At 40.4% G+C, this 11644-nt stretch overlaps 1 long non-coding RNA gene across 3 annotated transcripts in view; it reads left to right on the plus strand.

The window, feature by feature from the left end:
• The window catches only part of LOC131227560 (uncharacterized), a 29973-nt gene extending 20163 nt beyond the window's left edge, over nucleotides 1-9810 (plus strand). The window contains exon 3 of one of the 3 annotated variants that reach the window (XR_009162363.1): nucleotides 8224-9810. This is a non-coding gene — a long non-coding RNA (uncharacterized LOC131227560). Of the gene's footprint in view, nucleotides 1-5568; nucleotides 5816-8223 lie in introns of those variants that run through there. The other 2 variants (XR_009162362.1, XR_009162364.1) reach the window with 2 other exon arrangements.
• The last annotated feature ends 1834 nt before the right edge of the window (nucleotides 9811-11644 follow it).

Genomic DNA, 11644 nt, shown 5'->3' on the forward strand with positions numbered 1-11644 from the left:
ACGACACAACCTTTATTTACTTAGAGCATTTCCAGAGGTGAATCATAGAGCTACCTCAAATGAGTCGAGCTTCAGCAATGAGGACGTCGGTGGCGTTGTTGTCTAACGATCGGCCTATGGAGATGATCAACTAGATCGCGTTGAAAGAGACTATCGTGGTAAGGCCGAACTACTAAGTTTGAATGGCTTACTGCGTATAAAAGACTTCCTTGATTGGTCAGCCAAAGCAGAGTGATATTTTTCTTTTCTTCTTAATATATTCTCTTCGTTATTTTTAAAAAAAAAAAAGCAGAGTGATATTCTGATTACATGAACATGCTAGAAGATAAGAAAGTAAAGTTAGTTGTGTTCAAATTGAAATCCAGTGCTTTTGCATGGTGGGGGCAATTACAACTCTCATATGCCTGATATAACAAGGCGTCCATCCGATAATGACCACGAATGAGACGCCTTCTTCGATCATGATTCCTCCCCAGTGATTACGAACATGTATTGTTCTAGTAATACCAAAATTGCAGGCAGGGGATATGGATCGTTGCAGATTATACCGAAGAATTCATCCGGTTGGCGATGCAGAATGATTTGTCGGAGACCGAATCACATAAGGTAGCATAGTTCATAAGCGGTTTACGACCGACAATTCAGGACCGCATTTAGATGCACCTAGTTGGGACTGTAGATGAAGCGGTTCAGTTGGCCGGAAGGGTGAAGGGCGAAAATGTAGCTTATAAGGGTCCCTACTCGACCTTATCCTTCGACTTAACCCCCATGATGGGTTCGACGTGGGATTCAACCCTAGCTAAAGGAAATGAACTAATAGGAAGGCGTCCTCAACCTCCTTCAACTGCGAGCCGTGACATGGGAAGCGGTTCATCTAGAACCCAAAGAATAACAACCACTATTGTTGGTCCAAGTAGGATCTCGAACCCCAATGTCGACCACTGCCTGACCATTGCCATCGATGTGCCCAATTAGGTCACTTATCAAACACTTGCCCGCAACAACAAGTGACGAACCTCACCATTAATGATGGTGGCGCTGAAAACACATAAGAAGACCTGGAAGATGATGAGTTAGGGCATGCCGCGGGTTGTGAAATTGATGAATCTGAATGACTTCCACAGGATCATGGTGAGTTGCTAGTCGTGAGGTGGCTACTGTATAAACCTAGGAAGGAAGTACATCCACAACGACATAAAATCTTCCAAACAATATGTACAGTGAATAAAAAAAAAGTGATCATCAACAGCGGGAGTAGTGAGAACATCGTCTCCAAGGTCATGGTGGAGAAGTTGCAATTAAAAAAGGAGCATCATCCCTCCCCATATATGATTAGTTGGATTAATAAAGTCAGTGAGACGAAGGTAACTGAACAATGCATAATATATTTTTCAATTGACAAACATTATAAAGACTAAGTAGTATGCGACGTTATTGATATGGAGGTTTGTCACATTCTACTCGGTCGACTGTAGCAATCCGATCGTGATGCCACTCATAGATGGTGAGATAATGTATACATTTTTGTCAAATGCGGTTGAAAAACTATACTAACTCCTATAGATCCAGAGGAGCCACCTGGAAACTTCTAAAGTGGAGGGACGTTCGCTCTTAATCATATGAGACTTTGTGTGGGAATCTAAAGAGATGGGACAAGCTTATGCATTAATTGTAAATGGAAAAGAACTCGAGCCTACCATCCTTTTTGATAAACTAAAACCCTTGCTATATGAATTCAAATAAATTTGGCCTGACGACCTTCTTGGTGGATTACCTCCCCTGTGAGATATTCAATACTATATCGACCTTGTCCCCGGGTTCATCTTACCCAATCATCCTCACCATTGGATGAGTCTGAAGGAGTACGATATTTTGCAAGTACAAGTAGTGATCTGTAAGGGTCTAATCCGAGAAAGTATGAGCCCGTGTGCTGTACTGACCCTGTTAAATCCTAAAAAAGATGGGAGTTGGTGCATGTGTGTTGATAGCCGGGTGATCTTGTCAACAAGATTACCATAAAATATAGGTTTTTTTTTTTTATTTTTTATACCACAACTGGAATGTTAGACATGCTCGAGGGTGCGAAATTATTTTCTAAATTAGATTTAAGGATTGACTACCATCAGATTTGGATACAACCGAGTGATGAGTGGAAAACATCTTTTAAGACCAAGGAATGGTGGTATGAATGGTTGTTTATGCCCTTCGGTCTTTCAAAGACACCTAGTACATTCATGACATTGATGAACTAAGTTCTAAAGTCATTCATTGGGCGGTTCATAGTGGTTTAATGACATTTTGATATACGGTCAGGACGAAGCAAGCCATATGGAACACCTCAAACAGGTCTTTCAAGTGCTCACCAAACATAGGTTGTATCTTAATATGAAAAAATGTAGCTTTTTGACCGATAGCCTGCTATTTTTGGGCTTTGTTGTGACGTCTACGAGCATTCGGGTGGATGAAGAAAATGTGAGAGCCATCATGAAATGACCGGTTCTAACAAACATACATGAAGTACGGAGTTTTCACTGATTGACAATATTCTATCATCGGTTTGTAAAGAACTTCAACACCATCCTGTCACCAATTACAGATTGTATGAAGAAGAGACCATTTCAATGGATCAACGAAGCTGACAGGAGCTTTGCTGAAATCAAGCATAAATTGTGCACAACTCCAGTTCTCGTACTTCCCAACTTCGACAAATAGTTTGAGGTTGAGTGCGATGTTTAATACATCGGAATTGGGGGAGTTTTGTCACAAGAAGGCAGTTCGATCACCTTTTACAGTGAAAAGCTTAGTGATGCATGTAAAAAGTGGTCAATGTATAAGCTTGAATTGTACGCAGTGGTTCAATCACTACGACATTGGTGACATTACTTAATTTAGAGAGAATTCATTCTTTACACAGACCATCAAACTCTCAAATTCATTAATAGCAAAACTAACGTGAATCGTGTGCATGCTAGGTGGATTCATTCTTGCAGTAATTCATGTTTGTGCTAAAGCATAAATCTAGGGGACAAAACAAAGTGGCGGATGCACTTAGCCGACATGCGACTTTGTTAGTCACCATGAATAATGAGGTTGTCGGGTTCGAATGCCTCAAAGACGTATATGCTGACGACGACGACCTTAAGGACGTGTGTAACAGATGCCAGGAAGGTCAGCCCAACGACCTTCACATTCAGGATGGATATCTCTTCAAAGGAAATCAGTTGTGCATTCCCCATAGTTCATTACGAGACCGTTTTATCTAAGAGCTACATTGAAGTGTCCTCAGTGGTCATCTAGGGCGAAACAAGACAGTAACTCTCCTAGAGGAATGTTATTATTAGCCATGGCTGAAATGGATGTGGGAAGAGCAGTGCAGTGGTGTTACATGTAGGGTTGAAAGTTGGGCGGGTTCAACCCGACCGACCCCTGATCGACCCGACATTGGGTTGGGCTTGGGCAAGATGTATCGGGTTTGGTATTGGGCTTGGGCCATACAAACGCCAACCCGATAAAACTTGGGTTGGGCTTGGGTTGAGGTCTCAGGTTGCCTGACCCAACCCGAACCTGATCAATATATAAGCTCCTTATAAATTAATTATATTTGAGTGCGGATCGCCTGTATTGAAGGTACAAGAAATTTCAATGCCATTGGTTGACGTCATTTCCGATTACTCAAGCTAACAAGATACATTGGATTTCTCTCTCCCAAATAGATTGCTTGATACACAATATGACTTTTAAAGTAGTTGTCCTAACGCTTGTTTGCTTAGAAAAAATGTTTTTTTACAATAAATAACTACATATATAATTAATAAAATTATAGGTATAAAAAATAAAACTTGTATTGAAAATATAATAGACTAATGTAATAATGAAAATATTAGCATATATCTACCCGACCAACCCGGCCAACCCGACCGAACCCGCTTGGGTTGGGCTTGGGTTGAGAATTCCCAAGCCGCGGTTGGGTTGGGTTAGGTTAGGGTTGAGGTATAGGAACCTTGGGTTGGGCTAGGGTTGAGCACTAACCCAACTCAACCTGCCCAACTTTCAGCCCTAGTCACATGTGTCAAGCATCCAAGGGGTGGTCACAAAACATGAGACTATGCACTCCATTACTTATCTTCGACGACCCTTGGGAGGATTTGTCTATGGACTTTGTGTTAGGTCTCCCATGGGACCCAACGTGGCATTGATTCTGTCTTCACCGTATTTGACAAAATTTCCAAGATATTTCATATCTTGCAAGAAAACTCTCGACACTATGCACGTTGTAAATATGTTTTTTTTTTTTTTAAAAAAGAAATAAGGCTACATGGGGTCCCAAAATTCATCACCTCAGATCGTGATACTAAATTTCTCAGTCATTTTTGGAGACTTTGCGGCAACGATTTGACACATAGTTATGGTTTAATATTGCGTATCATCCACAGACTTATGGACGAACTAAAGTGGTGAATCGTACACTCGAAAACCTTATACAATGCATTTCGGTTGACAAGCCTTAACAATGAGACTTGGCCTTGGCTTAGGCAGAATTCGTGTTCAATAAAATGCTGAACTATTCAACCGGAAAGTCTTCATTTGAAATTGTGTACGGACGAGTACCTTGACACACTCTTGATTTGGTTCCCTTGCCTAAACTCCTGGGCATGAGCGTCACTACATAACATATGGTGGACCAAATCATAAAAGTACATGCTGATGTTCAGGCTCAGTTGAAGGCATCCAATGACAAGTACAAGGAGAAGGCTGACATGCATTGGCGTTTGAAGGTATTCAATGTGGGTAACAACGTGATGGTTCATCTGCACAAAGAGAGATTTTCAACCGGGACGTAAAAGAAGCTGAAGAACAAGAAGATTGGATTAGTACCCATCCTCCGTAAGAGCAATGACAATGCTTATGTTATTGATCTTCTGGAAGATATGGAGATCTCACGCATATTCAACATGGCAAACCTGTACGAATATCATGAACTAATCAGATGAATAACTTAAGGACGAATTCTTTTGAAGTGAAGGGAATTGATGTAGAACAGGTCGCAGACTCATTCAGGGAAAAGATGGACCGAATGAAAGAAGCCAAGAAGGATCGAACACACTCAGCATAGTTCGACTAGTCGATAAGTCAAAATTCCACTCGAAATTTTAGATTGCTTGCTAGTTGATTCTGGTCAGTTTTGATTCGTCAAAATATTGTTTGACAAGTCGAAATATTGTTCCAGATTGCATGATGTCTAGTTTTTGCTAGTTTAGATAGGTCGACAGGTTGAAATTCAGTTCGATAGGTTGATAGGTTGAAAATCACAGAATTTTTTTTATTGAAGTCTCTATACACTTTTTGGTTGTTTTGACCTATCGACTCGACCAGTCGGCAACAGGTTGACGGGCACTGAAAATTTGCATATTTTTTAAATTTTGTTTCCTTATTTGATTAGAACTCTTTGATTATGTCTTTAGAATTTGTTTAGGGTTATTTAAATGGTGTTAAACTCATTTTTATCATTAATTAGTTCAATAAATCAATTCCTTGAATTTTTTTTTTCTTTCTTCGCGTGGATTCGAGATTTGGCTATTACGGATTCAAGAGAGCATTATGAATTCAAGGTAGTGTTATCGATTAAGAAAGACGATGATCGACCTCATCACGTTCTCCACTACGTCACTTTACCAGGGCCTAGGATGGATGGTGCATTGCTACCAACCAAACAAGGTTGCCACTAGGCATTAATTTGTATATTAAATATTATGTGTACAATTCATGAATTATCAAATGAAAGCCATTAAAAAAAAATAAAAAAATCATATGAATGTATCAAGCTTGGGAAGAAAAAGAGAGTAATTTGTAACAAGCTGCATTACAAAATAAGCAAAAAATGCCCCCATTTTCTTTATAAAAAAAAAAAGAAAATCTGAACAAACCTCTCTTTTGCTGTCATTTAAACTAGACAAAATATGTCTACCAACTCAAAATCTGACCGAGTTGACTCAACTCGTAAAGTTTCAAATTGAAATAGTAGTCATTAATTGCATTCATGGCAGATGAACTTGCATGAAAATGCTACTCTTCACAGGAATAATGATCAATAGTATTACATTTTTGCATCTGGACCGCAAAGATTGAAACTATGTAGAGCTGGGCATCGAGTCGAGTTGGATAGAATTAGGGTTGACTTGACTCGATCTGGATTGAAATAGGCTTGACTCGAACTCGACCCGACTCAGTACTGAATCTAGCATGCCTGACCTGATCCAAGTTCGAATCTGGCATGGACTAATCCGGACCGAGTCCGACCCAATCACAAGTACTAAGTCAGGTCAGGTGCAATCGCCATGTAGGGTTTCAAGGGCACTTTGGTCATATATGCATAACAGGCCACACCTAATAAATAACCCAGATATTGCACAAAAGAGGCTGGATGGGCTTGTACTGTACCTTGTCATTATGAAGTGGGCTCAGCCACGTTTGTGCATGGCCTTGGACACATCTCGTACCAGCCTGGGTCCAACATGCTGACAGAACCTTTTCGTTCCCTTGTGGCATACAATAGTGTCAGCATTGAATCCATATATATATATATATATATATATATATATATATATATATATATATATATATATATATATATATATATATATATATATATATAAAGTTGAGTTTTGGTTCGAGTTGAGTCAATATTGAGTTGGATTTCAGGTCAAGTTGAGTCAAGTTACTAGGTAACCTGAAATCAGCTGAGGTCGAGTTGAGTCAAGTTACTAGGTAACTTGAAATCAACTCCGTTTGAGTTCAGATTGGACGAAGCCAACTCGATTTAGATCGACTCACCCACTCAGTTCGGATCAAGTCAGACGAGTAGAGTCGTCCTGTGCCCAACTCTACGGACCGATTTGTGAAGCATGGCTGTAAAATGCCTACTCAACTGTACCTTAGGTGCTTCGATCCTACAGATGGGGTCAGAATCCATCTGAAAAGGAGCTGCAAAACCTACCTTGCAGCTATTGCGATGCATTGCACGTATCAAAATGGCGGATATCCAAAATTCAAGACAAAACATACGGCCTAGTGCAATGGCATTAGGAATGTAATCATCCAGCTCATAAAAAACAAAAAAAGAAAAAAGAAAAGAATTACCAAGCAGGAATTTGAATAAAAAGAATATAATAAATAATAAAACATCTGCATTTCCGGTGCGTACCACGGCGTTCATACCATCATCTACCACATCTAAGACTCTTGACCATGCCAGCCAGCCTACGCTAGCATAGTGAAAACTCAGCCCTGCCGGCCTGTACTATTTCCGAATTTCCTAGTCCCGGAATGCGTTCCTTGAACCCATGACCTTCGTGTTGAAGCTCACAGTCTACCACTTACTGTTTGAAAATCCTAATTTCAACTACGTCTCAGCTGAGGGAACCAGAATCAATACAATGTCATTTGTTGGGTTTCACTCCTTGCCTCAGTGGTAGACTCTGAGGAGTTTTCACACGATGTCTTGGGTTTGAAACCCATGGTGAAATACCACTACGGTGTGCGTGGGTGTGTTGGGTGCCTGTAAAAAAAAGAAAATAAATAAATACAATGTCGTTTGTGCTTAGGATTGGATGGCTGTAAATGAGTGATTTGATTTGGTTGGATATTTCCATCAGGTGTGTGTGTGAAAAAAAGAAAAAGAAAGATTGGTGGGATAAATAGGTTTGCAATATTTTGGTAATTTGGGTCAGATTGATATAAAACAATTCAACATTTGGGTGCGTTTGGTTGTACCAAATATCATGAAGTTTAATGATATTTGGTGTCGATATAATCACTGAAGACTGAGATCTGACCAATGTCCTAGAAATTCATGATACTGGGGTCCTAATCATGAATGCGAGGCATTCTGTCCAGAACTTCAACGGAAACTGAGTTGTAATTTGCAGTCAGTGGTGTAATAGCTTCGACAGTGACTAACCGTTTGGATATGAACCTCTTGAAAGGACCCGAGGCGTATCTAATGCACGTATCGGGTGTATTTGTGGACATGAAAAATCATAAAATATTAGAATATTATTATTATTATTATTATTTTTAAATGTTGTATCGGATGCTGTATTGTATGATACACTGACAAATTGATTGAGAGTGTTGTAGGGCTGGGCTGGCATACATGTGGATGTGAAAAATCATTTGGAAATTGCATTTTTTGAGACTGTTTGTTGTTTTGAATACTCGGAGCAGAATGAAAAGTGAGGAATTATAACAGCATTGAAATTGAAAGGAACAACACGCGAGGCATGGCCCATGCAGGGAGTGGATTAGGTGCAGCCCGGGTCTCACCCAACACAGTGTGGCCCTGATAGTGGGGCCCACCTTGATGTATGTATGTATATCCAAGCCGTCTATCCGTTTTGCGAGATCATTTTTGGCCAGCCCAAAAATGAATTAGATCTAAATCTCAGGTGGACCATACTATAGAAAGAAGTGGTGATTGAATGGTCGCTATTAAAAGCTTCCTAAGGCCCACCCTAATGTTTACTTGCGATTCCATATATTGATAAGGTCACACAAGATCTGGATGAAGGTAAAAATATCAAATACTAGCTTGATCCAAAACTTGTGGCGTACAAACACATTTTAATGGTCAATTACCACATTTTCCTGTGGTGTGAACGACCTGAGATTTGGATCTGCTTCGTTTTTAGGCTTATGATCTAAAATGATATGGTAAAACGGATGGACGGCATGGATGTACAATAAATATATGAAGGTGGGCCCCACGGTCAGGGCCGCACCTAATAATGCTCCTGTGCTAGTGCATCGGGGACATAAGAACATTGGACGGTGAACGACCATCGATCATCTTTTCATATTTAAAGCTCCAACCGTTTTCTTCCTACTCAAAATATAACTATAATTGCAAGACCTGGGGTCTCCATATGCATGTGGATGATATGGTGGGCCCCATCTCTCTATGGTCGCAGTGGGGTTTGTCGTTTATTACCGTACATCCAGTTGTGCGTATTGTGGATGGAAGATGGTTCCAGATACAAATGGATTGGTTGATCATATCCATTCGATTTGTGGCCTTCAAAGCAACGGTAGATAGCTGTAGTTGTTATGTTTCAAGTATGCGATAGGGAGAATGTAAATAAAATAAAATGATGGATATGATTTTTCTGATAGTTGTAATTTTTTTTAGAACTTAAGTTATCCTTGATGTGGCCCACTAGATGGACGGACCTGATTGATATATCACCCTGCACGATGTACTGTGGAGAGATAGTAATAATCCGAAAATCAGGCCGTAGAAGCAATCCGAACCGTTGGATCTTGAGGAAAGGAAATAAAAAAAAAGGCTAGAATCCCACTCCTTGGCGTTACTAAGAACTTTCTTGGTTTTGGTTTTGCAGAATGAAATTCTGCCAAAGTACTCTGGCAGCTCTAAATGAGGACCGTAGATAGCTGGGACAGAGCTGTGGTGATGATGACCCTGTGGCTGTAAATGCAAGCCAGCGACAGATCGTAGCGTCATGGCCACAAGATTTTCCAGGATGGAAATTGTGGAAAATGGAAGGTTGGATGACGTGCATGCAATGATGCAGCTGTGACAAAAACAAGTACGTACGGTTATAAATACTCATGGTTTCAGTATTTAAAACATGTGGGGCCCACCAAATCCCAGTTTACCCCAACGGATAATAAATAGTACTACTACTTGCCTGTCTGGGTAAAACATTTCCCTCATTCGTGAATTACCAGTCTACTACGGGTTCTGTACGATGATTGGAGTGATCAAGGAGGTGATCTGAACCGTACATTCATTTATTCTGGTGATCCATTGTCCTTTTATGTCTATCTAGGGTGTCCAATGCTTAGGACCTGGTTGGATGACAGTCCTAAATCATTTCCCTTCAGCCCATTTAATACAATCTAGCTGACGTGGCAATCATCCATGTGATTCATGAGGTTCAACACATTGGCCAAATGTAGGAGCCATCTGGGCCGTTTGTTATCTTCATGGTATGTGCCTTTTCTTTTGGATGGAATGGTACTGCTACCAGTCGATGAATCTGCCCCGTCCATTTGATGTACCACAATTTTTGTGCGGGCTACATGATCAGGCAGAGCAGATGATTCGATCCAACCGTCCGTTGGCATTATTTCTTGTAACCATCCATAACTCATGGATCAGATGGTTAGGATTGTCTAATAAAAGTCATTATTCAGAATCAGCCATCAAATCTTTGGCCTTTCTAGAGGACCATTGTTCCATTTATTCCTAACTGTCTATTTGTAGGCATAGATATTTAATGTAAGTGCTAGCTTCTTCCATCCAAAGATGGCCCATCAGATCAATGATCGAGTATTTCACATTTACAATGAAAAATCATCTAGTATTTACATTTACGCTAGGGTTGTTATTCAATGAGGGGTCCCCATGTGAAAGGGCAGCACACGTGTTAGAAATCCCGTCCATTCATGAAGTAGTAAAGTGCTGACATGCCACGTTGTACCTGTCTACCTGATTAGGGGACCACTGCTATTTTTAGTTCTGGCATGTTCATGGTATAGCCTATTTATGGAATATTAAGAATGCTCACCTGTGCACCTTTGCTCACCTGTGCACCTACCTAGATGTGCATCTGACATTCAATCTATCAAATAGGCTAAGCCCACCATGAAAATTGGATTCTCCATAAATCAGATGAACCCAACTATATATCATGTGGACCACTATGTAAATTTAAAATTTTTTGATGGTTGTTATTTATTTTGCCATGGGGCTTACCATGCTGCATATATGCCATCCTACCTGTGCCTTATGTGGGCCCCACCACCATCATAATGACGGGATTCCATGTACAGATCATTAGGTGGGCTACACCATAGAATAAAAAAAATGGATGGACTGGTCTGATTTTTTAGTCATGGTGGGGAGGGCGGATTAGATGAGATAGGGTAACAGCTTAGTGGGTGAGGCCCACCTCAATGGATATGTTGTATATCCACACCGTCCATTCATTTTTCCAGCTGATTTTAGGGCATGGTTACAAAAATGATGGAGACCCAAATCTCAGGTGGACCATACCATAGGAAAACAGCGGTGATTAATCGTCCACCATTAAAAACTTCCTAGGGCCCACTGTAATGTTCATTTTCCATCCAACCGGTTGATAAGGTCACACATGACTTGGATGAAGGGATACCATAATAGCAGTTTGATCCAAAACTTTCGTGGCCCCCACATGACTTGTGGGCCGAACGTGTGTATGTGGACAGGATGGATTTCTCACAAACATCATATTGGGTTCCATTGGAACAATCTTCTCCATCTGATCTACAGCACATATCATCTAGAATGTTTTAATGGTGAGGATTCTAGCCATTAGAAAGTAGAACTTGTTAACGGCAACCATCCGGCATGAAAAGTGTCAAAATTTTCACGGTTACGATTGATTGTCTAATATGTGTGTTTTTTAGATCATCTACCATCTACTATTAGCCCCACTATATGGACGGTTAGGATTGACATATCCTCCTGCCATGCCTACCATCGAAAGGTGTCTGTACCATATCCGGGTGGGGTCTTGCTCTACCATATCATTTTCCCAATGCTACGTAAACCTCTCCAGTATCCATGATTCCAAAAACCATGAAC

Source organism: Magnolia sinica, chromosome 15 (assembly GCF_029962835.1).
Source record: "Magnolia sinica isolate HGM2019 chromosome 15, MsV1, whole genome shotgun sequence".
In the NCBI taxonomy this organism is placed as follows: domain Eukaryota; kingdom Viridiplantae; phylum Streptophyta; class Magnoliopsida; order Magnoliales; family Magnoliaceae; genus Magnolia; species Magnolia sinica.